The 25,258-nt window shown below is 47.8% G+C and overlaps 1 long non-coding RNA gene across 5 annotated transcripts in view; it reads right to left on the bottom strand.

Moving 5' to 3' along the window:
• The window catches only part of LOC116661145, a 225,036-nt gene that overhangs the window by 79,802 nt on the left and 119,976 nt on the right, over positions 1 to 25,258 (bottom strand). For all 5 annotated transcript variants that reach the window (XR_004316913.1, XR_004316911.1, XR_004316910.1 and 2 more), the window contains exon 3: positions 16,835 to 16,936. This is a non-coding gene — a long non-coding RNA (uncharacterized LOC116661145). The remainder of the gene's footprint in view (positions 1 to 16,834; positions 16,937 to 25,258) is intronic.

Below are 25,258 nucleotides of genomic sequence, written 5' to 3' on the forward strand. Positions count from 1 at the left end.
TATATATATTACATAAAAACACACACATTTGCGGAAATAAATCGGAGGACTCCAGACGTGCGTGGAAGTGGCCCCTGGAGATCACAGGCTACAGGAATTACGGATGAGGGTAAAATCTTCCGAACGTGTGTTTTTCAATATTTTGTATTTCAGATAAGTAAGCATTCTAGGTATAAAAACCACATCATTCAAGCAAATAGGAAAAGAAAACAAGCCATAAAATTGAACACAAAATAACCCAACTGCACAGCACATCAAAATGATAACAGAAATATTAAATGCTACTGAGTAGTTTTTATATCATTAGTAATATTGATAATGCAATTTGAAACTGTTTTATAGAAATTACAGGGAAACCTGTATGTACTGATGTTTAAGAAATATGATTCTCACCATGAGAGATACAATTGGAGAATGAAAGAGGTCAAGGAAACTGTAACATTAAATATGAAACAGGGAAAAGATGGCACTGTTGTTAATAACAGGTACCCCACCAGCGCCTCCTGATGTGACCGCCTGCCCCCAGCGCTGAGCTTGGGCTGTCCTGTCTGAAGATGGCATCTCTCGCTCTAGCCTTGCTAGCCGATAACCCTGAGAAAGGGCAGCTGTCCTCACCCAAGCTGGAAAGGCGCCTGGGAGACAGCAAAAGAATGAGGGGCTCCTGCGCTGCTTAGATCCCGTGGAATCTTCCTGCATGGGCCCTTCAGCTGCGGTTCTAAGATGCTCCTTTCCAGGCAGCACTTGTATGGCCCCAGTCTGTCCTCTTCTTTCTTCTACTTCGCTCCCTTAAGAGATGAAGAAACTACCATGGAATCAGGAAAGTCATATGAGCCCCAAGTTTACCTCTTTTGAGAGTTGCCCCCTTTGAGCTTGCATCCTTGGAGAAGTCATCTCTGCTCCCTGAGCCTCAGTTTACTGATCTGTAAAACTGGTATTAAATGATGCCCATTACGCTGGAGGGTAAAATTTAGAGAGAACGCATACAAAATACTTAGCATACATCTTCAATAAATGATCAGCACTGTCCTTGTTGTTTACACTGACAGAGGAAAATGTTCTGTGAATTGCAAACCTCTGCGTAAATGCCAGGTATCATTCAGTTATCCTTCAATTTCACCAGAAGTCATCCCTGGTGATGCCGGCACTGTGCGCAGAAGCACAGGGAGCCCAGCCCTGCCTCGCGCCAGCAGCAGGTACAACACTGGGGCCGGACGCACAGCCTGCAGAAGAAGGCCACCCAGCAGGAACCTGAGTTCACCGTGTGCCTGGTATTTTAGGGACGCAGGCTGGGGTATGTTCGTCACTGGGACGGAGATGGAAGGAGTGGCCTTGGGCACGCTGTTCTCCTGCAGTGAATAGCAATGAATGTAATCCTTTAGAAGCACAAACACTGACGCGAGATAGTAGGTGGAGGAAAAGGTAGAAGCCGAGGCCAGAACTGCTCTTGGCGCTCCACGACCACACCATGAGCCATGGGTGTGTTTTTAATAAGCCGTTATTAGTAAGTATCTGCTTTAGGAAGCCTAAATTAAATGTGTGTTTGAGGGAATTAAGCACCACTGAAGAGGGAATTCACTGATACTGTCTTTTTGTAAGCTTTTACTTTTGAAATGTCAGGGCTCCGTCCTGTCCAGGAGATCTTGGCTTTCAGGGGAACTCAAAATCCAAGCAAGAGATTTATTTATCTGAAGAGCAAATGATGGCCTCTCCAAAGGGTGTGGGTAACGGACATGAGAATGGTGACAGCCAGCTAGAAACCTCATTTCCAGTTGGGCCAAAGGAAAAGGACATCCCTGGGGAGTCCCCACATCCAAAACAAGCATCGTGACCATTCACATTTACTGTAACCGTTTGCAACCGTTTGCCAGGAAGGACACCATGCAATTTACAGACATCCCCTCGACTGATTCTGGGGACGATTCTCTGGAGTAGTTACTATTAGCGTTCCTCGCAGAAGAGGAGACTGATGCTCAGAGAGCTTTAGAACGTGCCCAGCGCCGCACAGCTGGTGTCTGGTAGAATTAAGATTCCAATCAGGTCTGGCAGCCTGGCTCCAGGGCCGACGCCCGAGGTGGACGGCGGCTTTTATGACTTCACTCCATAGGGTCCATTCTTGTTTTCAGGGTGTGTCCTCCAATACCATTCTTCTCACCTTCTTCCTCAGTAACAGAACCCCACAAAGGGTGGCTGGATGTGTGGCCACTTGGAATCAAGGCACATTTCCCAGCCTCTCTGTAGCTACAGGTACCATGAGACTAAGTACTGGCCAGTGGGACAGAAGCGGAAGTAACACATTCAATTTCTGGGACACATCCTTGAAAAGAAGGCATACCCTTCCCCTCCTCTTGTCTCTCTTTCCTTTCCCAGCTGCCTAGGGTGCAGATGTGGGTGCAGATTGGACAAGATGCAAACGGCATGCTGAAGGCGGCAGAGGAGGGGTTCATAGAAGGAGGCTAGTCCTGAGAACCGTGGAGCCAGATAACACCCCGATCTGCCTCCCTGGGGCTAATGTGTGGAACAAGTACACCTTCCTCTGGCTTGAACCACTGTTAATTTGGGGGTTTCTGTTGCTCAGCTGGGTGGAACCCTATGTCCTGCACAGAGATATCTCCATTCTTCACCCCTCCCTCTCTTCCTACGTAAAGTCTGTCCTCCGCTGCCTTCTTGTCATTTCGCCCCACACATTTCATCCAAATGGATTCAAATTGCACGTCTCAGATTAACAGCAGATCACCAACGGGGCAGAAGGACAGCCTGGGACCTCTTGAGAAGGCAAGTGTGACCCGGAGCCAAGGACCACGGACTTAGAGGCAATGTTCCTGGGCCCGCCCAGCAGAGAGGAAGTGGTTCAAACCCAATTTTTCCTGCTCAGTTGGCGCCTCTGCCCATTTATGAGGCAAAGCATGAGTCTTGCCAACAAAAGCTTCTTTCCAAGGAAATAAATTCAAGTCACATCTTGCTTCTCTGGTTCCCAGAAAGATGTGCATGATGTGGCTGTCATGAAACATCTGTCTCCAGTTCCACCCAAAAGTACCAGGCTCCAGGCAGGACCTAGCCAGACTGGCCTGGACTTCCCCCTCCCATGTGTGTCATCCTTGCCTGTCCTCCAGGACAGGCCAAGTGTGCATGGCTGCAAAGAGGAAGGATTCTCTACCCCTCCCATGGAAGTGTTCCAAATAGTTCCAGAGTGGATGAGTCCTAAACATTCCCTGAATCACTGAATCCAAAAACTGGAGAAACTACAGAGGTTATCTTGTCCCAAAAAAGGATGATGACCTTACAGCTGGAGGAAACAACCCGGCCAAAGTCAAACCGTTTATTATTAGAGGATGGAGCCACCAATCACAACAATACCATTAAAATGTAACCAGTCATTTCCAGGAGCCAGACCCTGAGCTGAGCCATTAACATGGATTATATAATTTAATTCTCATCACAACCCAGTGACATAGGTACCCCACCTGGAGGCGTGGAGAAGTTAAATAACTTGTCTGATTTTACAAGGCACTAGGCTGCTGAGCTGGGATTCAAACCCGAGTTTATTTGTTGTCTGAGCCTGAATTCTGCTCTTTCTACAGCATCATCGCTATGTGCTCATTGCTTGTCAAAGTGAGGCAGTGTCCCAGTCTCCCTCTTCACAATGGAACCCACCTGGACAACTTGTATCTCACTTAGTCACACAGTGCTGTCCGCAGGGACACCCAAAGACCTTGACACAGACAGTCCCCTCCGTGGAGTCTGAGATCCACATCTGGAGGAAAGATGGCGTCACTTCAATCCACAGGCACCAACCTGAGCCACCTCCAGAGGTTCAGGCAGAAGCCTGAGGCCAGGGTCTTCCCATGCCTTTCCCCCATCACTGGTTTAGTCAGTCCTTCAGAAAACAATTTACTGAGTCAAAAAAAAACTGTGCTAAGCACTGGGGATAAATAGTTGAACAAAAGAGACGTGGTACCTGGCTTTAAGGGGCATGTCAGTGGGAGAGACGTGAACAAGTAATTTTGCAAATATTTAGTGGCAATTGTGGTAAGTGCCACAAAGAAGAAGTCCGTGTCACCACTTGAGTGTATAAAGGGGCACACCTGGATCTCACACCTGCGAGTGGGTGTGAGAAGGCTCTGAGATGGATAGAAACTTGGTTAATTCAAGAACCCAAAAGAAAGAAAGCAGAGGGCTGAAGACATGACCAGGAGCCAGATCATGCAAAAACTAAGAGGCCATGTGAAGAATATTGGAACAGTCTAGGAATAATGATGAGCCACTGAAGGGTGCTGCACAGGCCAATGACAGAGTCTGGTTTGCATTTGTAAATAATCACTTAAGCTGCTGAGCACAGAAGACATCGGAGCGGAGGTAGGGAGGCCTCTCAGAGGCTGTCCCAGTGGTCGAAGGAGGGTGGGGAGGACAGTGCTGTGGACACAGGAGGGGCAGAGGAGAGAGAGAGGTGAGTGGAACGGGGGTAGCAGGTAGGATGGACCGGCGCCGCACATGTGAGCGGAGAGCTCAGGGCAGCAGTCTTACTACAGACGTAAGTTCGGGAGTTGTCTTCCTGTGATGGTACTTGAACCCATCGAAGAGGGTGAGAGGTCCCAGAGGGAAGTAAAGAGAAGGAAAGGTCTAGGATCAAAACCTGAGAGCCTCTTAAAAGTTGGGCAGACAGAGAAAACTCCATCAAAGGAGACAGAGAATAAATGGCCAGAGAAGCAGGACGCCGACCAGGAGTGTGTGGTGTCACAGAAGGAAACAGAGCGTGCCCAGGAGGGAGCGTTCAGGGGGACAAGGAATGTAGAAGCAAGTGGCATGGCCCCCTCAGTGCCTGCGGATGAGCTGGGAGGGTGGTGCCACATCAGAGGGCATGGAAACCACCCCGCAACCCCATGTCATTTGGCTATTCCTGAGCTGTATCCTTTACAATCAACTGGTAAACCCGGCACTGGTCTAGATGCTTCTACTCAAAGTGGGAGGAGCTCAGTGTCATCTAGAAGTCAGTCTAGTACAGCTGCCTCTAAGTCTGCAACAAGCCACACTCCTGACATGTTCCTCGGGCTGACTGGGGAGGATGGTCAGATGTGGAAGAAGACAGCTTTCCTACAAAGGTGGCCCAGCCCATCATCCGGATAGCTCTTGTCCCAGAGCCAAACAGCTAAAGGGGTCAATTTTGAATCAGATGACGTTGATAATGATCCTTCTGGGGACATTAGCTCTTTAAGAAGAAACAGATGATAATTTATTTAATGGCACTTAGAAATTTTTAAGATTCAGGAAAAATTGGAACACGGCAAGCTAAGAGTTCATAGTTAAAGTTTTTTTTAAGTTTTGCTGTCAACTGAAGAATTTGAAAGAGGCTTACAGAGAGAAATTCTGTACAAGAATTTACGTTTTTGAGTATTATTTCCTGAACACGACGCCATGATTTGAGAAATTTCCCAGCACAAGGACATGTGTAGTAGCATTGGTTCACCTTATTTTCCACTCTGGTTAACATTACCTGGGAACGTGCACATTCAGAATGCTCTTTTCCCGACACACATGAGAGTGTATCTCACCGAAGAGCTTTGCGTAACTATCATTCCTGAGTAAGGATTAAAACAAGTTTTCTACACCCTGCAGTTCTGCTTCATGACCAAAGCCAATGTCAGTATTTTAACGTGGTGATAGTTAGCCAGAGCTGAGGGGAAACGCTTATAAAAACCAACCTCTCTGTAATTTTAATAATTTCTGGAGATTCCGGATTTCCACGGAAAACCGTGCCTAAACTCACTCCTTCTAATGCTTGTGATGGTGTCAGCCACTGGGACTTGGAATAATACCTTGAATAGATACGAGTTTGTATTAAAATATAGGACAGTGCCCCAAAGTGTCAGTGATGCCCATTCAACAGAGGACACATTACTGACTCCAGCAAAAGCCATTTCAATTAAGTGGTGAGAGTGGAAGCCAAATGGCAGTGAAATTCGGAGTGCGTCGGAAGTAAGAACGGGGAGATGATCACTTCTCCAGGCCCCTTTTCATTTCAGATTCATCCTGGATTAGCTCTGCCTCCCAAACCATTCTAATTCTTACCTCAGCTCCACAGGAGGAAACTGTTACAAGGTCGACACCAGAAACCCTGGCTCTAGCCCCATCCTGAGACTTAGATTATAACCAAAGGAGTCAAAGCACTGAGTCCAAGCTCATATGAACTGGGTTAATAGTTTTTAAAACCTGGCCGTATTAACTTATCGTATAAATATTATATGTAGGCTCAGGGCATGATAATTTTCTAAGAAGCTAGGAGTTGGTCAAAGGGTCAGAACAACAGACATTATCTGATGCCCGGAGAGCTGGACAAGAAGTTGTGAAGGAAGTCAAAGGTGTGCCCAGCAGGAGCACGGATGGTGACATAAAGGATCTGCCCAAAGACAGGAAGTGATCGACTAAGAGTAAAGCCATCAAGGCCAGAGACCGAGGGACAGGAGAGCTGATGACATCTGACCAGATAAAGGCGCCCCAGGTGAGCTGGCTGTGGATGCTGAGGTACGAAAATGCACCCAAAGGCTAGGTGGTTAGCGTAAGAGAAATGACCAGGGCCCCTGGGATTTCTCACACCCACCCTCAGAGCCATGTACACAGGAGGACTTGCCTTGGGCCACAGCCAGGGACTGGCAGACCCAGGACTCCGCCCCCGCCAGCCTGGCCCGGGGCCCCGTCACGCTAAGCTGCCGTGTGCAAGCCGGCCAGCCGCACCCTCCTCCTGGGGGGGATGAGCGACCCTCACAGGTGGAGACGTCACCTCTCCAGGCCTGTACTCTAGGTTCTTACTCGTACTGCTTTCCACAGAGCAGGGGACGAGGGGGCAGAGCAATTCTCACAGGGTCCCCACATCCCTCACTCCACCCAACTCCTGCCTCTGACTCAGCAATCTGGCAGAAAATTCTTCGGCATAGCTGTCCTGCCGGAAAACCTCTCATTACCTTAAAATCACCGCTCTACGGGAACCGAGCCCCTAAGGCGCCCCACAAGCAGACCAGGACTATCGGCCGCTGAGGACGGGAGCGAGCGGGTTCCTCGACACCCGCCCCCTCCCCGCCCGGCGTGGCTGGCAGCAGCACTTTGTCCTCGGGCTGCTGAGCTTGCCCGCCCAGGCGTTTGTGACAGAGAAGGACCAGGAAGGGGCGTGCACAACCATCACACAGGGACGCACAACATCTCTGACCTGAGCGACTTTTGTCCTCGTTCACTGGCGGACACGCAGGGCGGATGGTGGCTCTGACGTGCCACCAGCTCCCTGACTCGGCACAGACCGACGGGACAGGAAGTCCTCCCCCACCGCCTGTGCGTGCGAACTTGTGCAGCGCCCTGTGTGCGCGTGCACAAGCGTGTGTGTATCTCCGGGCACAGGGTTTATAGATTTTCCAGCCCTGATCTTCTCCCTCCCAGCTGACCCCTTTGGGTACGTGTTGGGTCTTGAGAGAGTGGTTAAACAGGACGCAAATAAGATCGTCCCCCTGAGAGCCAGGCGCATGAAGCCTGATGTCTGGGGACCAATTCAGTTTGTTTGTCTCTTTCTTTCACTGAAGCTCTTCCGTTCCCACGTGCCCCAGGGATGAGGTCCTGGAGCCCCCGGGGAGGCGCGGGAGCTATTTTCCCAGTTGCTAGGCAGTGTCAGTCCTGCTTCACGCCTGGTGAGCTCATGCCAGGGGGTGATCTGGGATTAGCTTTACAGCAACCAGAAAGAGGCGGGGAAGAGATGTGTGTGCAAACAGCACACAGGAGCAGTGACAGAGTGATGAAGGATGACCCCGAGGGCACACCTAGAACCGCGAGGAGGAGTGAAAACAGTAGGCGTCATCTTAAGCCTCTACTCTGCGCCAGGTGCTGGGCTGGGCACTTCGGCCCATGTGAGATCAGTGGCCTGTCATCTTGTTCACTGTCATGTTTGCCTTCCAGCAGTGCCTGGGCATGGCAGGAGCTGAGAAATCGTTACTCAGAGCCCGAATTACCATCTACTCCGACTCTCTCATCTACTGAACAAGACAACAGTTCGGAGAAATTCTCCCAGACAGACACTCTCTATCCCTGAGACGTCTGGCTCACGTTTAACAGGCCCACACAGAACAGCTGTAAACAAAGGAGGTGGGCGTGATCTGACCCTCCGTCCTCACTGCAGAGGACCCAGATGACCACAGGTGACCAAGAGGAGAAGGTGGGGGTGACACTCAGCCGCAAAGATTTGCCCAGGCCCCTGCTCCCACACCTCCCAGTCCCCTGGCCCTGCTACCTCAGGCCTGGTGGCATCAGCAGAACCCTAGCCTTTCTCCCTGACCCCTTTTCCCTGCTGTTTCTCTCCGAGATCACTCTGATAACACAGCAGCACTGGTTCCTCTCCCTGGCAGGTGGCTTCTACCCCAGAGCCTGCCTGGTCCCTCCCAGCCACCACGACGCAGCCCTCCTCCTGCAGACTCACCCCTCCGCCCATGTTCATCCAGCCTCACCGCTCACAGAGCCGGGGTCCTATCCACGGCTCCCCCCAGACCAGCCCTCTTTGTGCCCTCCACACATTTCTTACCCAGACCCTCCTGTGTTCTTTCCAGCTTTACTGAAATACAGTATGGTTTGACCTACATGTATCATACAGTGATCACCACGATAAGTGTAGGTAACATCCATCATCTCACATAGACACACAAAAAATGTTTTTTCTGTGATGAGAACTCTTAGCATTTACTGTCTTAACAACTTTCCTATTTACCACACAGTGGTGTTACCCACAGGCATCAGGTTGTGCGTCGCATCCCCGGCACTTGTTTATCTTATAACTAGAAGTTTGTGCCCTTTGACCTCCTCCATCCAGTTCCCCTCCCCCCACTCCCACCCCAGTTAACCACAAATGTGATCTCTCCTTCTGTGGGTCTGGTTGCTTCTGTTGTTTCAGATTCCACATAGAAGTGAGATCATATCGTACTTGTCTTTCTCTGTCTGACATATTCCATTTAGCATAATGCTCTCAAGGTCCATCCATGTTGTCACAAATACATATATATGCACACACCGTCCTTACCCACTGGTCTGTTGATGTCTTGGCTGTTGTAAGTAACGCTGCCATGAACACCGGGGCGCAGAAACCTCTCTGACACAGTGTTTTAGTTTTCCTCGGGTATACTCCCAGAAGTGGAATTCCTGGATCATATGCTAATTCTAATTTCAATTTTTTGAGGACCCTGCATCCCGTTTCCATCGTGGCTGCACCAGTTTACATTTTCCCCAGCGGTGCAAGATGGCTCCCTTTCCTTCCACATCAGCATTTGCTTCTCTTGTCTTGCTGGTGGCAGCCATTCTGACGAGGGCGAAAGGCTGCCTCGATGTGGTTTTGACTCGCCTTTCCCTGATTATTAGTGATGTCAAGTAGCTTCTCGTGCAAAGTACCTGTTGACCACTCATATATCTTCTTTGGAAAAATATCTAATCTCATTCTTTGCCCATTTTTTAACTGGGTTTTTGCTGTTGAGTTGTATGAGTTCCCTGTATATTTTCTGTATTAACGCTTTATCAGGTATGTGGCTTGCAAATATTTTCCCCATAACCAGACCCAGCTTTGAGCTTTTGACGAGTGCTCTTCAGTCCTCCTCTGCCAATCTGCACTCATTACTTCCGTAAAGACGCTGCTCCTCCAAGAAGCCATCCTTCTCCATTCTCTCCCACGTGATTTTTTTTTAATCTGGATTCCTCGGGAATTCTTTTAAATGGTGGTAAAATAAACATAACATAAAACTAATCGTTTTAACCATTTTAAGTGTACAGTTCATAGGGATTATTGTGCAACTGTTACCACCATCATCTCAGAACCCTTTCAGCTTCCTGACACTAAAGCCCCATATCCATTCAACAGTAACTTCCCAGTTCTGCACCCCTCCTCCAGCTCCTGGCAACCACTACTCCTGTCTCTATAAATCTGACTGCTCGTGTAGGTGGAATCACACAATAGTTGTCCTTTTGTGTCCAGCTTACATCACTTGGCACAATATCTTTAAGTTTCATTCATACTGTATCATGTTTCAGAACTGTCATTCCTTTTTTAGGCTGAGTAATATTCCATTGCATTTTATTTATTTATTAGCCCGTCAATGGACATTTGGGTTGTTTCCACATTTTGCTATCGTGAATAATGCTGCTGTGAATGTTGGTGTTCATGTATCTGTTTGAGTTCCTGCTTTCAATGCTTTGGGGTATAGACTCAGGAGTGGAATTGCTGGATTGTATGGAAATTCAATGTTTAACTTTTTAAGGAACTGCCATACTGTTTTCCACAGTGGCTGAACCACCTTACATTCTCACAAGCAATGCACATGGATTCCAATTTCTCCACTACCTTGTCACGCTTGTTACTTTCTGGTTTTGTTTTGTTTTTATAGCAGCTGCTCTAGTGGGTGAGAGGTGGTATGGCAGCGTGGTTTTAATTGGCGTTCCCTTAAGGGCTACTGCTGTTGAGCATCAAGCGTTTGAGCTTCATGTGCTGTTTGGCTACCTGTGTATCTCCTTTGGGGAAATGTCTAGTCCTTTGACTGTTTTTTAATTGAGTTGCTTTTGTTGTTGTTGCTATGTTGTAGGAGTTCTTTGTAGATATCAATCCCTTATCAGATAGATGATTTGCAAAGATTGTCTCCCATTCTGTGGCTTGTCTTGTCACTCTGTCGATAGTGTCCTTTGATGCACAGTTTTAAATTTGGATGAAATACAATTTATCTATTTTTTTTCTTTTGTTGCCTGTGCTTTTGGTGTCATATTAAAAAAAAAATTGCCAAATCCAATGTCATGAGCTTTCCCCTTGAGTTTTCTTCTAAGAGTTTTACAATTTTAGCCCTTACATTTAGATTTTTTATCCACTTTGAGTTAATTTGTGTGTATGGTATGAGATAAATGTCCAGTTTTATTCTTTTGCAGTGGATATCCAGTTTTCCCAGCACTGTTTGTTGGGGAAAAAAACTGTCCTTTCCTCTTTGAACGGTTTTGGAACTTCTGTTTAAAATCATTTGACTATATATGGGGCATTTATTTCTGGGCTCTGTGTTCTGCTGGTCTGCGTGTCTGTCCTTATGCCTCTACCATGTTGTGCTGATTACCACAGCTTTGTAGTAAGTTTTGAGATCTGGAAGGGTGAGACCTTCAACTTTGCTCTTTTTCAAGATTTTATTGGCTATTTGTGGTCCCTTGAGATTCCATTTGAAATTCAGGGATAAGTTTTTCTATTTCTGCAAAAATCATCGTTGGTATTTTGACAGAAATTGCATTCGATCTGTAGATCACATTGGGTAGTATCTAGGAAGTTTTGAAAATGTTTCCCTGAGGTTCTTTATTTACTGCTTTCATGTATGAATGTCTTCTTTAGCTAACTGATAGATTTCTGATCACAGGAACTGTTTTTCTGTATCTCATTGTGTCCAGAACAATACTGAAGCCATAGACAAAAAGATGAATAATTATTTCTCTAACTTAAAAAAATTTAATGGTAAAATGGTAAAACTAGGAACAATAAACTACTACCACAAAATTTCTTCTAGCTTTGGATTTTTCTATTGAATGACTTACAGCTGATAAAGAAAACAGGACAGGCCATCAATCCCTGCCATATCTAGAAAGCACACACCCCGTCCTGGATCAGCACTTAAAGCTGATACCAGGACTGCTGGCCACACCCGAGAAGCCAACACCTCTTCCTTCCCTGATTACTTGCAGCCAGTGTCACCACTTGACTGTTCATAAGAAACCCAAATAAAGGTGATTTCTAGACTAGGGGAGCTGCTGCTGAGGCTACAATTGGCATGTGTGAGAGTAACTGTAAGTGTTGTTTTATCCACCATTTATTCAGAGCTTACAATATGTCAAGTGCCAAATGGTAAGGGTGTTTTACAAGCACTGTCTCAACGTTGGAGGATAAATGGGGCCAAGGGTTACTATAGAAAAGAAATAGGTTTGGTTTACAATTCTCCACTGAGAGAGAGACCTTAGGGAAAGAAACGCAGGTGCAGAGAACCCAGTACAGTTTAACATCCAGCGTTAACATGCTAGTTATATATAAAATCTAAGGCCTTACACGTTAGAAGGGTCTGGTCAGCTTGCATTTGCTTTGAGTTTGGGTTCTGTCTGTGATAGGAACACAGTCCTGGCCTCTAAAGAATCAACCACAAAGTCCTTCTAAACAGAACTCTGCGTAACTGAAAGGACACAGACAAGCAGCAAGCTCGCCCGCCGGAAGTGCCAGGCTTGGTTCCAAGGTCAGGGCAAGAAGGCTTCCCACAGCTTGGCTCACACCCTGAGCTAAGCCCTCCAGGACCGGCGGAAACTCCTGGCCACCAGCGTGGAGAGCTGACAAGCCGATCATCGCGGCCGCACAGTCCGTGGCGACTGCGGGGTCGCCCACAGGAACCGCCAGGCGCGGGCACTGGCGCGCCAGGTGCGTCAGACGCCGGGGCTGAGCTTACATGCTGCCGCAGCCGCCGACAACTGAGATCAAACAGCAGTTTCCTTTGAAATCAGTCCGCACCCTATAGGCCAAACGACTGACTGACTGAGCACAGGCTTCAGTCTTCCATGGGGTTCTGGTTCTTTATGACTTAGGTGCTGAGATTCTAATGGAGCGAGGGGGAGCCGCCTGGGCAGCAAGCCATGGCAGCCAACGAAACCTGAGCTGCTTGAAACTGCGTTGTGTTTTCTACCATCAGTCCATTCGATGAGCCAGCCGTCCCTTCCTCGGAGCTCCCCCTGCCCCACCAGCACTTCCTGACTAGCACATCCGCCAGGTCTCCATGGCTCTCAGAACACTAGGGATTCTGTTCATTTGGTCTGATCCCCACATAAACCAGGCCACGTGGGCCACAGACAAGCTCTCATCTGATTACAGACCATACCTTCAAGTCCAACCAGCCAGGGGGCCGAATATTTGCCAAGAGCTCCAGAGTGGACACAGGATGAGTTCACCCAATCCAAGCTCACTATCGCAAAGCAACGCACAGTGAGGTCACTCGAGATATGGGTCCCTGGTGTCGTTTTCAATAGCTGGAGCAAATATTTACAAACGTCAGGTCTTACTTGGACGGCCTGTTTGTCTCTGCGGTGTGCATCACAGTCCTCCGATGGCTTCTCCCTGCCAAGGGTACAAGGTGCAAACTCCTAACTTCAGCAGTCAAGGGCTTCCAAAGGACTCCCTGGCCCACAGTCTCCAGCCCAGCCTGGCTGTCTCGCTCGAGCACACCTCCACATGTCTACCTGTGTGCCTTTGTTTACCGCATCCTCCCCCAGTGTAAAGGCCCCCGGGCCCCACCAGCACCAAGCTCCTGCCAACTGCCAGGTCCCGGGTAAGCCCCGCATCATCTAAGAAGATTTCACTGAACACCCTGCATGCTCGTGATCTATCTCCATCTCCTCTGCCTTCTTTAGATTTTTCCTTTACCACTGTTATGAGTTGGATGGTCCACCACCACTCCCCCAACCACGAGATTTATATGCTGACGTCCTACATAGCTCAGAATGTGACCTCATTTGGAAATAGGGTTGTTACAGAGGTGACTAGCTGAGATGAGGTCATACTGGAGTAGGGTGGGCCCCTCATCCAGCATTGGTGCCCTTGTAAAACAGGTACACACAGACGTGCACGCCACGTGCACATGAAGGCAGAGATCTGGGTGGCGTGTCCAGATGCCAAGGAACACTAAGGATTGCTAGAAAGCCACAAGAAAGGGGGAGAGAAGCATGGAGCACACCTTCCACACAGCCCTCAGAAGGACCCAACACCGCCAGCACCTTGATCTTGGACTTCTGGCCTCCAGAACTATGAAAGGACAAACCTCTGCTGTTTCAGTCACCCAGCCTGCGGTACCTCGTCACTGCAGCCCGAGCAAACTAATACAACCACTTACTTCTTGATGACATTTGGATTCAGCAACCACTACAGTCTTGCTACATGCATGATGCTGAGCTCGGTGTCTGCCTGTCCTTCCTCGCCTCGTACTTGGTGTACGTATGGAGTAATGGTAGTATTCCCGCTTTAAAAACAAGGGCCGTGTGGCTCAGGCAGTTAGCTAAGACCGCAGGACTGGTAAGATCTGGAACCAAGCACGCCCCTCTTAGGGTCACTCTCCCACGTCTCCCCTCCCACGTGCTGTCCTGTAGGACTAGCTTTTCATCTCTCTCCAGTGAGGCTCAATTTCTTGGAACCAGAGATAATATCTGAAAAATCTACGAGCCTACAAAATGGCTGGAATCACACCGTTTCTATAGTAAACACCTGATGCTTATTCCTGTGATGATTTTAATGTGGATTACATTGTTTCCTTCATTGTAAGTGCCCACTGCCACACCTGTCTCATCCTCACACAGTCCCAGTAGGGCGCAGAGGTGACCAGACGTTTCAGCCAAGTCGCTGGAGCCCATCTCCGCCCTAGTGGTTTCTCTGGGTGCCCTCGCTAGTTTGATGTCCTGTGGCAAACACGGCCCATACTCCTGTGGCTTTTCCCCGTATTTATTCCCTGGGCTTTGAGGAGTTTTGATATCCGCGGACACTGCTTACCAAAGTTTGCAAAGGCCAGCAGCGCCCATGGGACCTAGACTTTCTGCTCTTGGAAACGCCTTAAAGGGACTTGGGGTCCCTAAGACATCACAACTGCACCCTCAGGCTACCGCTTTGCCTAGCCATGTCTGCCTTTTCAAAGGTGCCATCTTTCAGAATCATCTGACCTTGTCAGCACTCTTAGACTTGGGCAGTTTCTGGAGTTCATCGGTCCTGGTGCCCTGTTCATGAAGTGTGACCTTGTGTCTTTCCTCGGAAATGGGGTGCTAAAGTCAGAGAGGGACTTTCCATCAGCGATGTTCCCTTCCCCTCAGTTCTGAGGCTAAAAGAATAGCTAGGAACAGATTTTTGTCCTAGGAAGGGATCTCTGTACGGGAGGAAAGACAAGATTCCTCGGCCATCGGCCACCACAGAGTAGAGTCTAACTTGGCCGAAGAGGCAGAGCAAGTCCCCTTCTACACACCCACCCCCGTGGCCAAAAGCTCGCGCACCCACGCCGATGTTTCCAGTCTCATGCCGTGGAAAGCACTTGGTATTCAGAGCTGGAGGATGCGTGCTTGGCTCTGTTTCTCACAATTCTAGCCAAGTGACTTCGGGGAAGTACTGTAAGCCAGTGGGCACATGGTAGGTCTCTGGAGCCAGTCAGCCTGACCCCACCGCTTACCAGCTGTGTGACCTTGGCCGGGTTACCCAGATTCCCTGTGCCTGCTTCTCAGCTTGTTATGTAGATAAAATCCTCATGAATAAACCAAAGTTTCTGTCTCGGTGTCCATGTAATTACCCGTTATTGCATCACACAGAGCTGAATAACTCAGTCGTCCCCCAGCGAAGAGACAGTGTTTGGAAACAGGTTTTCTGGTATATGAGAAATTAATTTGGAAAGAAGAGAGGAAGCTCTTGAGGGAACCTCAAAGGAACAGGCAATTCTCCTCCAGGCTGGTTGAAAAAGAGACCCCAAAAAAGTAGAAAACAACAAAACAGAGCACCCAGGAACTGTGCGACAGCAGCAGGTGGTCAAACGTGTGTCTGACCGGGCCTCCAGGTGTGAAAGGGGGAGGGGGCGGAAGAAATATGTGAACAGCTAATGGCTAAGAATTTTCCAAAACTGATGGACGATAACAAACTACAGATCCAAGAAGCTCGAAGAACCACCAACAAGAGGAAAAGACATACTTCCACACAGTCGTAAGTGGACATAGTACAGCGAACCTTTTTTAAATCAAAGAAAGATAAAGGGAAAATCTTGAAGGAAGCCAGAGAAAAAGAAACATTACATATAAAGCAATAAAGGTAAGAATTATCACAGGCTTTTAGTCAGAAACCATGCAGACTACAAGATAGGAGAGAGACATCTTGAAAGCACTGAAAGCAAAACTGTCTGTGCAAAATTCTACACGCAGGGGAAATACCTTTCAAAACCAAGTTTTTACAAATACGTTTTCAGAGACGCATACACACAGCTGAGAAACTTAATTGTCAGCAGTCCTACACTAAAAGAAACGTGATAGGCACTTCTTCAGGCAGGAAGAATATGATACCAAATGGAAATCTGGATCTACACAACCAAATGCAGAGTATCGGAAACAGTAAAAATGAGGATAAATATAAAAACTCTTCCTTATCATTCATCTTTTTAACTTGCTGAAAAATTAGAGTCTCTGAGTTTAAAACCTGCCTCTAACATTACTGGCTGTATTTGCGAGCAATTTATATAAAATTTTCTGTGCTCCAGGTTTCTTATCGGTCAAATCAAGATAATAATATCTATATTACTGTGTTATGGAGAGAATTAACGGAAACAATATGTGTAATATACTAAGGATACAGTAACTTTCCATTCTTTTTATTCCACTCCCAAATCATTAATCATACGAGGGTCATATTCTGGGCCAAAAGCAAATGGAATAAATTAACCCCGACTTCCTTCAAAATCTCCAGAGCATTCCTTATTGGTTTCAAATAAAACCCCCACTGCTTCTCTCCATCCACTATAAAAAGTTGCTTTTCCACACTTACCCTCATCCGAAGATAAGAGCACTTCCACAATTAACTTCCCCTTCTCTGGGCAATGGGAGATTTTAGAATCTCTGAACTCTTATTATCCAGTTTATTCATTAAATCACCTACCATGTGTCAGGCCCTGGGCCAGGAACAACAGACATAGCAAGAAACAAGACACACCAGGTCCCCGCCCTCATGGAACCTAAGATCCAGTAGAGAAAGCAGGCGTTACCCATGCAAGGGCGCAAATAAATATACCATTAAGTGCGGGGGAGGGGGTGCGTTACTCACCGAGATTCTTCCCAGGGAGAGAATGTACTCCTTGTCCAGGGGTGTCTTCTCATTCAGGTAGAAGCAAAGGTTCTTCCACCTGGAAGTCAGCTGGCACCAAAGCTTCAGGGAAAAGGGAGACTATTTCAGAGACAGTGGGGGGGAGAATTTTACCCTAAGTTAAGAAGGGTCTTTGAGGACACATAGAAAATTTTTTTTGATTTAAGGACTGCATTGGCACATGGATCCTTTTTACAGGTGTTTTCCTTCATGCATGATTCCCTGACAGCAACTGATCATCCTTAGGTGAGCGCTAAATCTCAGGGACTTAAAAACATAAGCACAGCCATAAAGAACTAAGAGGAATCTTCCTCTGGGGGAAACTGAGTCCCAGAGAGAAGAACTACCAGAGAGAAGAACTAATCGGCCCAAAGTGGCGTGGCTACCTAGTAAGAGAACTGAAACTGGAAGAACTCAAGCTTCCTGACCACCATCCAGTTCTGGGCTTCAAGACACCAACCACATTGCCTCCCTTGGGAATCGAGGATTCTTACTGCCTTGGACTTATTTCAGACACCAAAACCCACTGGCAAGTTTCCTCTACTCACAATCCTAGAATATGCAAATTTTCTATTTTCAGCCTTTTCAACAAATGCCAGGTGTTTATTGCCAACATATTGAAAATGCATTCTTTAATATTGTAAATAATTTTTAAAAGAAGGATTAAAGATTAGGAGAGGAAAAAGCTGGTAAAATAATTTCCACTTTGAAATGGCAACTTCAACACAATCACTAATCTGTATTCTCTTCTAAAATGCTGTTAAAAGAGAGGCAAAAACTATTAAATCATAAGGAGACAAGGAGAATGAGAGAGAAGGCTACAACAGACATCCACACACCGCTGGAAGATGGCAGGTGGATGGATGAATGGGAGCTGACCTGCCAGAGCAGGGGAAATAAAAAAGTGAGGGACTGCAGAGGGAGAGACAAGAGGATAAATCAGAATACAGAGCCTCATAAAGGCTCAGAAGTTGGTGAACGGGGTAATCTGAAGATTGAGAATAAAAGCAAGTCTTTGCTGGGAGGAGTTAGATGCCCCCCCACCAGTCTCTTTCCAATCCTACAGATCCAGATGACCATCCCCTCCCCAGCACCAGCAGGAAGGATTGCAACAGGGTAGTTCTGGACTTGGGGACAGCACACATGGCCCAGGGCAGGGGAGTGAGCTCCTCGCAGGCAGAGGGATGACATGAAGGTGAACAAACTGAACAGGGAGATAGCCCACTCTCATGCCCCCCAAAATACTCAGAACCTTGCAAGCCAGGGCTGCACCTTCCTACTCAGGAGACTGGAGGAGTCCTCTCTGAATAAAAGGAAAGACCTATGACACTGACAATTGTGAGTCCCTCCCTCTTCCCCAGCAAAAAATACTTTACAGTGAAACTCCCCAGTCGTCAAGCTGAGGTCCCACTCTAGAACCTCCAAAGAGCCTTCCAGTGCCTCACTCTTCAATAAGCATAGATACTTGAGGTCACTAAACATTTTATGAAAGCCTCTACCATAATAGGAATAAACAGAAAAATTATATACACAGAGACAGACAGACAGACAGACAGACAGACAATGGAGGGAGCAGGCAATATTTCTTTTTTTTTTTTTAACAAAACAAACTGTTAACATCCTCAGACAGATGAAAAGATAACACATTCAAGAACAGGATGCTACTAGAAGACAGTCACATTCTGAGAAGTGGAAAGAGCTCTTGGGGATTACAGGTGTTGGTGAAAATTAAAAACACAAAAAAGCGATTGGATGGATAGGGAGCTAAAGTTCAGGAAATTTCCTAGAACCAAATGTTAAAGAATGGAAGCGAGGAGAAGAAAAGTGAGAAATTAGATGGCAAATCCAGACAGTCCTATATCCAATTTCCAGGAAAAAGGAACAAAGAAAATGTAAGGGAGGAAGTAGTTAAAGAAATAATACAAGAAAAGTTTCCCAAACTAAAGCGAGTTTCTAGACGGAAGGAGCCCACCAAGTATGGAAAAAATAAAAATCCACATAGGACATATCATTGTTACATTTCAGAATGGGCAGGATAATGAAAAGATCCTAAAAGTTTCTGGAAAGAGAAAAAAATTAACACATATTCTAGAGAGATTTTTTTTTTCTTAATCATCATATAAAGGATCAGGAGTTAGAACTGCATTGGACCTTCCAAGAGCAACAACAGAAGCTAAAAATACCACGGAAAAAATGCCTTCAAAAGTATGTGCAGAAATCTTCTCCAACCCAGAATGCTAAAGCCAGTCAAACTCAGTCAAGTGTGAGCACAGAATAAAGATGTCTTCAAAATTTTACCTTCCAAGTGCCCTTTATCTCCTTTGTACCCTTCTCAAGAAGCTACTGCTCCCCCTAAAAGAAGTGGGGGAAGAAGGAAATGAAGCAAGGAAGAAGATGCAGTATTCAGGAGACAGGAGGTCTAAATCAGGAGCGAGCAGGATGGTGGGGGCGGAGGACAGTCCCCGGGGCAGCCGGCAGCCGACCTGAGAGCAAGCGGGCAGGTCAGAGCAGGAGGAGGCGACGTGGGCGCGGGGAGGGGTCCGAACGGGCAGGAAGGGAGCTGATGAGCTGCTCGGTGCTCCTGCCCTGTTGAGAGGGCTTGTACAATTCTGCACGAGTCCGAGGCAAAATTTTGATAGATTCATAGAAAATTTAGTGAAGAAAAATGACTCCAGGAAAAAAAAAAAACTTTATTGAAAAAAAGGAATGTCATTATTACGGTTTGTGGCTTGATTACTAATATTTATATAACTATAATCCTGTAAAAATGCAGCCCTGGTGTAACTGAAATTGTAAAGTAATTATGGGATGCAGGAAGGAAAAACAGGTGTCTATTGTGGGGGGAGATTGTGAGAAAGCTAAAATTCTCTTCTCCTACTAGGAGGCCAACCCAGGATGTCTTAAACGGAAACAACAATAAATAATAAGCAAATTGCTTGGAAACATGAAGGTAAATAGCTAATGAAAAAGCCAAGAGTTGCAAACGACCCAGCTTGTTTGGAGGTGAGGGGAGGTGGACTTGGAATTCTTTTCGTTCTGAGCCCTGTCACACCATTTGACCCTTTATTTCAGTATTACTTTTTTCAATAGGGCAAGAACAGAGGGAAACAGTGGTGGAAGGAGAGGAGATGTCCTACAATGACACCCTGGAGATAAGGAAGCGGGGGGAGCCTTAGAATCCATTAGCCAGCAAGCCTTTGGAGAGAAAATGGAGCAGAGGTGGGTGTGATGGGCAGGTGACAGGGCAGGCTTCAGCATCAGGCAGAGACAATAAAGTCCCAGACACTTGGAAGGAAGTGTAAGGAAGCCTGCCCTACTGTGCTGGACACCAGATACAGACACAACATTGTAAACTGATTGTATTTCAATCAATCAATATATATATATAATAAAAAGCAAGGAAGGAAGGGAGGCAGGCAGGAAGGCTTCCCAGAAAGGGTGTGCAGCCCAGTACAGGTGACTTAGAGCTCTTTCCCCCACAAGCATCCCAGCCTCCCCACATCCCAGGGACCTGGCCCAGGAAAGCACATGCTGTCAAGTCAGAAAGGCAGGACTTTAGGGCCGAGGAGCAAACATGGAGGAAGCGCTCTGAACACGTCCACCGTCCTCCACACGGCAAAATGACCTCACGCCATCCCCCGAAACCTCGGAGAAGGGGGCCCTCGAGCTTTACAGCGCAGCGCCCACGGGGGATAATGTCAGTTGTATTGAAGGTCTGCCCTGATTTTAGTGAATGGGAAATTTTGTAAAGAGTTTTCCTAGGTTTACTTTGACCACATTCTCCAACCGAATCTTCCCGTAAAGTTAAAGTCTCTCCACTGCAAATTCACTTACAAAGGGGTTTTCCAAAACATGTTGTTCACATCTTTGTGCTTCCCTCTTGTTCCTACTGCCCAGAATCCCTTCTTCTCCTCCGCCTCCATCTGGCTGGTTGGGCCTCACTGTGACGACTGACTTCTCAAACATCAGCTTCCTCCAGGAAGCCACCCTGGACTACTTCTTGGGTTCTATTCCCCATCCAAAGTGGACAAATTGGCTTTCCTCTGCATTCCCAGGGTGCACTGTGTATAGTTCTACCTTTACACTCAGCCCATGGGAGGAGAATTAACCCCTGGCCATCTGCCTCCTCTGCCGTGTCACCTCCCTGACAGAACGGTGTGTTTCTGAGCTTAGGAGCCGAATCTGATTATCTCTGGAGCCTGGGAAGCACCAGCAGCAAATGGACTAGCCTGGAAGGCAGCAGTCCCAGGAGGTGGATGGTTGAGACCTGAAGGATGAAACTTGCCCCCTGGGTACAGAATGAATGAGAACAGGGGCCTCTCGCAGAGACAAAGGGCTTGGCGAGCAGAGGCCCAGCTCGGCGTGAGCCCCGTTTACCTGTCGCTTGGTGCCCCTGCGCAGGCACAGTGCTCGCCGACTGGGTGACTCTGGGCACCTCCTCTCAATTCAGCTTTCCCAGCGGTGAAGCGAGGTCAGCCCGCCCCACCTGGTAAGGGCGTGTGTGAGGTTATCAGGAGTGGCGGATGAGAAACACTTGGCTTAGGTGCCTAGGAGTCCCATGGCTGGTGGACACAGTGTGATGATCATTTACAACAAGGTATCGGGGAGGCACTGGGGGCTTTTAGGCCAGTTAATGGCATTTGTGCGTCTGACAGGTTCCCGGGCAGCCAGTAGGGTGGATGGATGGAATGGGGAAAAGCGGAGGCCGAGGAAGGAATGGGGAGGCTTTTGCCAATGACTCAAAGAAAGCTAGAGGGCCTGGTCAAAGCAGAGCAGAATCAAGGGCCGGAGCACCAGAAACATGTTCTCTGCACATCCTTCGGCATCCTGTCCGCTGTTCTACACACCTGCCTCCCTGCAGTGCCACTCCCAGAAATCATCAGGAGCCGGGGCAGAAAGGCCGGCTCCGAGGACTGGAGCCAAAGCAATTAAGCATGTAACAATGCGTTAAAATGGAAGGGCTGGTCAGGGGAGAGGAAAAACACAGTAACCTTCCCCAGGGGGCCCGAAGGCCCTCACCTGCCTCCATAATCCCCCGGAAACCCCTGCAATCCACATGTCCAAATGGGGAGGTTTAAATGGGAATGAAACCCCATCCGATGCACACGTGCTCACAGACAGGCGGTATGTTTTTGGGGGGCGGGTGCCAGACCGAGCGCGTCCAGGCCGGCTGAGGAATGTTTTCCAGACCCACAGAACCAGAGCTCCCATCCGCCGGCGTGTGGGATGTGGAGCAGTGGAGGAGGGGCCCCAGCCTGACGGCCCCTCTCTACGTACGGAGCACAGGGGTTCGTTCCAGATTGGAAACACATGCACTGCAGGGCAGGAACCAGAAATCAACAACACACAAAAATACTTCCTTCTACAGACACTCCTCCCGCCACCATCGGGCACCTCCTCCCCAGCCTTCACTTCACTTCTTTATGGGCAACGGGGCTCGCTGGGGAGGTACAGGCTCTCGTGCCCCGTAAGTAATACTATGAGGGGAGGCTTTGCATATGGTTTGTGTCTGTTTCTGAGTCACTCAGAATGCACCTGAAGTCAAAACAGCCAAGGGAGAGATTTCCAATGGCAAGTAAAGGCTGCTTTGAGAAATGCGTGCAAAGGGCTTCCCCCTGTTCCTTCAGTGTTTTGTTTGGCTTTCTTCCATTCATGCCAAGTGGGGGTGGCACCATCTCAACACCTGTAGTCAGAACTCGGAGGGAAACTCACCTCCAAAGGCATGTCCCAGAGCAAAAGTGCCTTTTGAGCAACGGCTTTCTATCTAGGGCCCACAGACAGTGCCAAGGGATACGGGCGCATCCACGATCCCCAGGTGTGCGCCCTGCGATGGTTTGCATCTGTGTGCACACGTGGATTTTTTTCTCAGGAGAAAGCCCACAGACTGTTGTCAAATTCTCAGCAGGATTCATTACCAAAAACGTTTAGAATTACTGACTTAGCTGTTCACCAGCCCGGTGACCCCTATTCTCATCTGAAGTCTGAGTCCTCTCCTTGCAGTTTCATCCATGCAATAATTCAGCTTATGCCTGAACACCTCCAGCGATGAAAACCTGACCAAAGAGCCTGATAATGAGAACAGAGGCTTTGGCGCAGGTGCCCCGAAGCAGGTGTGCGGAGCCTGCAGCTGCCCCTCCCCAGCTGGGTGGCTTTGGGCCAGCATTCCCGCCTGGCTCACCCTCACCTTCATCATCTGTAGATGGATGTGGATCATAAGACGTCTTAAATATTTTTGAGATGAAATGAAACAAGGTATGCAAACCTTGGAGCGCAGCACATGGCAACATAGTAAGTGGACAAGACACATCATTGCAGCTGCCGTGGTCCTCATCTCGGCCACTGTCGTTACTGGTATAGAGAACTCGCTGCCGTTCTGAAAGAAACGGTAGTCCTCTCCGGTTTTCTTCCTTAGCAAAACCCTTCTTCCTTATGTTGAACCGAAATCTGCTTCCCTGCAGCTTCTGGTCATTGGTCTTCCCGGCCACGTGGTCACGCAGAGCAAGAGACGGAGCGCAAATGCAGGCTGTCCAATCACTCAACAGCAGCGTTCCGGGAAAAACTCGCCTTCTGTAATAAGGCTTAGAGTAGCAATCACTCAGTAAGAAGGGGAAATTAAAGCGAGAGAGATTAAGACTCAAGATAACAAAGTGGTTCTTTCCGTTTGTTTCATGAAGACATTTTGACAATAGAGGTTCTTTATAGCTTTAAGTGGATAGTTTTAAAATAATGTAAACATCACTGAGCAAATCCAGTGTCTGCTTACACTTTCCCTTTACCCAAAAGGTTTTGTCTGCTCTTCCTGTGACTACCTAATGACTACCGGCACCGTCATCAGCACAGTGCTTCTCACAAATCCTTCTAACCCCTTAGCTCTCCCTGTTACGATGAACAGAGCCACTCAAGCAAAGTCAGCATGTTCCACACAACAGCGTACGGCCCCCCAGAGCACAGCTGACTCCTGATCCCAACGCACGGACAGTCCTGACGGTCTCAGCTCCACGAGAGCAGGGACGATGGCTGTCTTCCTCTCTGAGTTTTCATCAGGTACCACAGCATCTGGCTCCCATTAGGAATTTAAAAGATATTAAACGAATAAAGAATGAATCAAACAATCAATCCACAAACTTAGAAGCAACAGCAGCTCGTGCAAAGTAAATCATGCTCCTTTATGTCATATCCAATCTGAGTTATAAAAATTTGTGTTTTTATAGCTTTTATAATTCAAGTGCAATTGAGCACAGATTTTGTTTTCTCACTCTTGAAATTATTTATTTCATTGGACAAACACACCCTTAAATCACTCCATATACAGGTGTGCTTTTAGGTCCTGTCAGCCACCCTCATTCTTCCCTTGCAGATGTTGAAGACCGATTATTCACAGGCCCTGCAGATGTCAGGGTCCTTAGCTTGGAACCTTGCCCAGCTATTCAATGTTTGTCCATTGCTCTTCTCCCTGGCTCCCCAAGGAGGTTCTGAGTTGGAGGCTTCCTTATGACCTCTTGGGAGCTGGAGGTTTAAAGGAGAAGATAATATTGAAGAGACATGTGAGACCACTGAGCTCAGTTCCTCCCTGTATTTAAAGGATCTTTAAGACGAGGTACATGGGGCTGTGTAGTAGCGGAAGTGAATACTGCACGTGTGACCAAGTCACATGATTCAGAAGGAAGATCTCGGTTCTCTGATCACGGTGATCGTCTCTGACAGCAAGACCGGGGAAACCTCGTCTGCCACCCTCAGCCGGGCCCCATCATTAGTGAAGCCCTGGAAACCAGTCACTTAAAAATACCCTCTTCTTAGGAGCAACTTCGTGTTAAGTAACAGACTGGGCCAGCAGAGCCTCTGCACTCAAAGAACTAATGAGAAAAGAGTGCTGAGGCTGTGTGAAAACGACACAGTGACTCACACAGACAACGGGCAGAGGAAACCTGCACACACAGAAATCTCTTTCAAAGTGCAGCCTCGATGGCCAAAGACATCAAAGCTAAAACTTCAGTGAGAGCCCTTTTTTTTTTTTTTTTAATAATTAAAAATCTGTCAAGACTGAAAAGGCAGAGAAGCCCCAGAGCCGGGGAGCGGGCAGAGCCAGGCGGCCCGTGCGGCGGCGGCAGCAGCAGGGAGCCCGGCCGAGCATCCCCAGGGCGCCGTCCCACAGTCAGCGCAGCCTCCGGCGCAGCGCTCCACGTGTGGAAATTACGTCCTTAGGAAATTATCAGAGACATATGTGCAAAAATACTCATTGAAGCATGATTCCTAATAAAAAGTAGGAAACTTAAATATCTAACGTGGGGAATGTATTCAGCTGCAATGTATCCATGAGATTGAATACTAGGCCTCGAATACTTCACTGTCATAAATGAATCTTCACCACGGAAATGTTGGCCGTTT

This window comes from Camelus ferus, chromosome 33 (assembly GCF_009834535.1).
Source record: "Camelus ferus isolate YT-003-E chromosome 33, BCGSAC_Cfer_1.0, whole genome shotgun sequence".
NCBI classification, from domain to species: domain Eukaryota; kingdom Metazoa; phylum Chordata; class Mammalia; order Artiodactyla; family Camelidae; genus Camelus; species Camelus ferus.